Source organism: Nerophis ophidion, linkage group LG09 (genome assembly GCF_033978795.1).
Source record: "Nerophis ophidion isolate RoL-2023_Sa linkage group LG09, RoL_Noph_v1.0, whole genome shotgun sequence".
Lineage (NCBI taxonomy): Eukaryota > Metazoa > Chordata > Actinopteri > Syngnathiformes > Syngnathidae > Nerophis > Nerophis ophidion.
The window spans coordinates 5161440-5167379 of NC_084619.1; positions in this window are offsets into that span (position 1 = coordinate 5161440).

Below are 5940 nucleotides of genomic sequence, written 5' to 3' on the forward strand. Positions count from 1 at the left end.
TTACCTACGGGAGCCGACACAGTTCAAGCATGCATGGCACGATTGTGTCACCAGCTTGTCATACTTTTTAAAATAAATATAATAAAAACTCCGTTTCCAGATTTAGTTTATGAAATAGTTCAGGCAATCTACAGAATAAATAAAGCAGGAGGTGTTGTTACATTTATTTTGGTTCCTGCTCATGTAGGAGTTGTGGGGAATGAATTAGCTCAGTGGTTCCCAACCACCGGGCCGCAGCTGGATTGGTACCAAGCCGCAGAATATTTTTTAAAGAATTTTATCATCATTATTATTGTAACCTATTTTTATGGTTTCCCTCTTTGTTATGTTTAGTTCCTGTTATACAGTATATGCCTTGAGCTCTTATTTTGAAGGGAGATAGAACGGAATTGATGTCATCTTGGAGTGGAGCGGAGGTTTTTGAAAGGAACGAAAATAAAGTGGTCCTCGTGTGAAACTGGAGCCTCCGTGTTTGTTATTTTGTAGTGTGATACAGTTTAGGCGACTTATATAAACCCTCGGTCACATTGGTGGCAGCGGTGGGATGTAAGTCCCGCGAAAGAAAGACATCATTTCCGTTCTATCTCCCTTCAAAATAAGAGCTCAAAGCATATACTGTATAACAGGAACTAAACATAACAAAGAGGCAAACCATAAAAATAGGTTACATTATTATTTTTAATTGTATATTTTATTTAATTATTAAATCAACATAAAAACACAAGATACACTTACAATTAGTGCAACAAACCCCCAAAAAACTCCCTTTTTCATGACAAAGAAAAAAAGAACACAAGGACACAGCGGTTGGTAGAAGTTGGGGATCGAACCAGGAACCCTCAAGTTGCTGGCATGGCCACTCTTCCAACCGCTCCACACGATAAGGGGAAAATCCTGCACATGTTTAAACACACACAAAACTTTTGTAGAGACTTAGACTCAAACAAACTTTATTGATCCACAAAGGACATTTTTCAAATACTGTAGTAAAAGTGCTTGTTGAAATGCAAGGTTTGGACTTACTTTTGTAGAAACTTTTCCAGGTTCTGATGCAAATGCTGCCATGGCAACATACCGAACATACTAATATGTTCATGGTTTGTTGCCGTTCCTCAAGGACACAACGGAGGTGACTCGGATGGTAGAAGGTTGGGATTGAACCAGGAACCCTCAGGTTGCTGGCACAGCCACTCTCTCAACCGCGCCACGCTGTCCCTTTTTTGAGGGGGGTCCCACTTTTTTGTCAGTTTTGAAAAAAAAAAGATAAATGTATGCATTATCCTATTATAGCTCACATTTAAATTGTGCTTTGGAAAAAGGTTGTCATAAACGTTACTTAATTCATTCAAAAATATAATAAAAAAAGAAAGAGCCGTATATTCTATGATAATTATGTCAAACTTGGACTTGGGTTGTTTTCCCGAGGTGTGAAGCGAATGGAGTGGAAACGGCGTGAAGGTAGGTACATATTTGTTTTACTCATAACAGGAATAAACAAAAAGCGCAAACAAGGGCGGTATAGCTCGATTGGTAGAGTGGCCGTGCCAGCAACTTGAGGGTTGCAGGTTCGATTCCCGCTTCCGCCATCCTAGTCAATGCCGTTGTGTCCTTGGGCAAGACACTTTACCCACCTGCTCCCAGTGCCACCCACACTGGTTTAAATGTAACTTAGATATTGGGTTTCACTATGTAAAGCGCTTTGAGTCACTAGAGAAAAGCGCTATATAAATATAATTCACTTCACTACAAAAACTGGGCTATGAAACAAAAGACTAGCACAGAGGCTTTAACTATAAACACGAAACAAAAAGACTTGCACAATGGCATGAATAATAAAAACTTACTTGGAAAAAGACAAGGGGCATGGATCAATGGCATGGAAGGCATAGCAGGTGATCCAGGGTGTGAAGGAGGTGATGTTGCCAGGCTGACTAACTGTGGCTTAAATAATGAACATGGTAAGTGCAAACAGGTGTGAGACAAGAAGACAGGGGCGTGACATGAAGACAAGGTGACAACTAATGAGTTGGAATGGTAAGGAAAACAAACCAGGAAGTGCAAAACAGGAACTGAGTTTCCAAAAATCTAAACCAAAAATGACCAAAACAAAACATGATCCATAGGCGTGACAACTTATTATATGTGGTAGGCGGGGTACACCCTGGACAAGTCGCCATCTCATCGCAGAGCAGATATATATATATATATATATATATATATATATATATATATATATATTATTATTATATTATTCTATAGGTAATAAAGCACAATGCATATTTGGAGAGACGAAGCCGACGGACCGACAGCGGGGTAGGACAAACCATGGTCCTACGCAAGATGGCGGCCAGGAGGCGGAGCATGCGGCGGAATGGAGAGGCGGGGCGCGCCTGGAGAGACGCTGCAGCAATCAGAACCAGGTGCGTAACACACACACCTGCTCTCAATCTGTGCATCTCCTCCTGCTGTATAAAAGGGGAGAAGGAGGAGCAATCGGGGCAGAAGGAGTAGGAGACAGTCAGACGATCGATCAGACGAGCGAGAACCACCAAGAGCTACGGAGCGACCAAGACCAGCACGGGAAGACGCGGACGACTAAAAAGGAGGTGGAGCTGAAAGAGCGACCGACCGACACTGCGAGCGACTTTATTGAAAAATAAAGAGTCAAACCTGTGCGAAGCGATGTCCTCCGTCAATGGTCCTGTTTTGTTTCCATGCCAACCCATTAGTTTTCACCTGTCCTCATGTCACGTACCCGATTCACTTGGATTCATGCACCTGTTGTCAATCACCACATGTCACGCGTCACGCCTATGGTTCATGTTTTGTTTTGGTCATGCTATGTTTAGTTTTTTTGGGACATTTAGTTCTGTTTTGCATTTCCTTGTTTGTCTTGTTACCATGCCAACTGATTTAGTTTTCATCTGTCATGTCTGATCAAACTACCCTGACCATCCCCAATCTCATCTGTTCTCAAAGCTAAGCAGTGTCTGGCCTGATTAGTACTTAGATGGGAGACTGCCTAGGAATTCCAGGTGCTTTTGACCTTTGGACTCTAAGTTCCTTTTTTTTTTTTCACTCCATGTTTTGTTACCATGACGACCAATCAGTTCACCTGTCCTGTCTCACACCTGTTTGCACTTATCATGTTCATTATTTAAGCCACAGTTACCAGTTAGTCAGTCTGGCAACATCACCTCATTCACGACCTCAATTATCTGCTTCATGCCTTGCTGTGCTGTTCATTTTGTCTTCGTCAGTTTTTATCATTCATGCCATAGCACAAGAGTTTTGTTTCATGTTTATAGTTTATAGCAGGGGTGCCCACACTTTTTCTGCAGGCGAGCTACTTTTCAATTGACCAACTCGAGGGGATCTACCTCATTTATATATATCATTTTTATTTATTTATTTATGAAAGAGACATTTTTGTAAACAAGTTAAATGTGTTTAATGATAATACAAGCATGTGTAACACATATAGATGTCTTTCTTTCACAAAGACAAGAATATAAGTTGGTGTATTACCTGATTCTGATGACTTGCATTGATTGGAATCAGACAGTAATGATGATAACGCCCACATTTTCAAATGGAGGAGAAAAAAGTTGTCCTTTCTGTACAATACCACATGAAAGTGGTTGGTTTTTGGCATCTAATTCATCCAGCTTCCATACACTTTACAAGAAAAACATTGGCGGCAAATTCCGTAGCTTGCTTGATTGACATTCACGGCACCCGAGGGTCTTGTGAGATGACGCTGGCTGCTGCCAGTTCATTATTATGAAAAAATGACAGAGAGGAAGGCGAGAAACACTTTTTATTTCAACAGACTTTCGCGCCGTCCCTTCCGTCAAAACTCTAAAGGCCGACTGCACATTTCCTATCTTCACAATAAAAGCCCTGCTTCATGCTGCCTGCGCTAACAAAATAAGAGTCTCGGAAAGCTGGCGTGCACAAGTGATGTGCACGCCAGCTTTCTGAGGGATCGCTTGTGCACGCCAGTTTTCCGAGACTCTGTATTTAGTTAGCGCAGGCAGCATGAAGCAGGGCTTTTATTGTGAAGATAAGAAATGTGCAGTCGGCCTTTAGAGTTTTGACGGAAGGTACGGCGCGAGAGTCTGTTGAAATAAAAAGTGTTTCTCGCCTTCCTCTCGGTCATATTTTCATAATAATGATCTTGCAGCAGCCAGCGTCATCTCACAAGACCCTCCGGTACCGTGAATGTCATTTAAGTGACGTCTTGATGAAGATTGATGATCACTCATTTTTAGGTCTTTTTTTTTTTTAAAAGCCTGGCTGGAGATCGACTGACACACCCCCCGCGGTCGACTGGTAGCTCGCGATCGACGTAATGGGCACCCCTGGGTTAGAGCCTTTGTGCTAGTGTTTTGTTTCATAGCCCAAGTTTTGTACCTCCATTGTGAGCGCTTTTTGTTTGTTCCTGTTTTTAGTTTATGAGTAAATAAATTAAACATGTACCTACCTTCACGCCGTTTCCACTCCATTCGCTTCGCGCCTCGGGAAAACAACCCAAGACCAAGTCCAAGCCTGACACCACATCACTCTTTAAAGGCCTACTGAAAGCCACTACTAGCGACCACGCAGTCTGATAGTTTATATATCAATGATGAAATATTAACATTGCAACACATGCCAATACGGCCTTTTTAGTTGACTAAATTACAATTTTAAATTTCCCGCGGAGTTTCTTGTTGAAAACATCGCAGAATGATGACGTGTATGTGTGATGTCTCGAGTTGGAGGTGACATATTAGCCCAGCACCACTTACGGCTAAAAGTCGTCTGTTTTAATCGCATAATTACACAATATTTTGGACTTCTGTGTTGCTGAATCTTTTGCAATTTGTTCAATTAATAATGGAGAAGTCAAAGTAGAAAGATGGAGGTGGGAAGCTTTTAGCCTTTAGCCACACAAACACACGGTGATTCCTTGTTTAAAATTCCCGGAGGTGAAGCTTTACTATGGATCAGAGCGGTCAAGCAAACATGGATCCCGTCCACTTGTCAACTGGCAGGTTTCGGTGAGAAAATTGTGGTAAAAAGTCGCCTCTTACCGGAGATCTGCGTAGCTTGCGCCATCCATGCTGCTGCCAAGACTTCCCTCAGACACTGCCGTCAACACACCCCTCCGACTATCAGGTACTATTTAACTCACTACAACACTAGCAACAGAATATAAAGATAAGGTATTTCCCAGAATTATCCTAGTAAATGTGTCTAAAAACATCTGAATCGCTCCCAATGCAATCGCCTTTTTTTATTTAAATTTTTTTCTAGTCCTTCGCTATCAATATCCTCAGCCACGAATCTTTCATCCTCGCTCAAAATAATGGGGAAATTGTCGTTTTCTCGGTCTGAATAGCTCTTGCTGCTGGAGGCTCACTTTATAAACAATGTGAGGATGTGAGGAGGCCTCACACTGGTGACATCATCGTCTGCTACTTCCGGTACAGGCAAGGCTTTTTTATTAGCGACCAAAAGTTGCAAACTTTATCGTGGATGTTCTCTACTAAATCCTGTCAGCAAAAATATGGCAATATTGCAAAATGATCAAGTATGACACATAGAATGGACCTGCTATCCCCGTTTAAATAAGAAAATCTCATTTCAGTAGGCCTTTAATAAGATGGAACTTTAACATTTGCATGCTACTTCACACGAAGTACAGCGTGTACCAGACACACCCCTGCGACTATCAGGTACTATTTAATTCACTAAAACACTAGCAACAGAATAGAAAGATAAGGTATTTCCCAGAATTATCCTAGTAAATGTGTCTAAAAACATCTGAATCGCTCCCAATGCAATTGCCTTTTTTTATTTAAATTTTTTTCTAGTCCTTCGCTATCAATATCCTCAGCCACGAATCTTTCATCCTCGCTCAAAATAATGGGGAAATTGTCGTTTTCTCGGTCT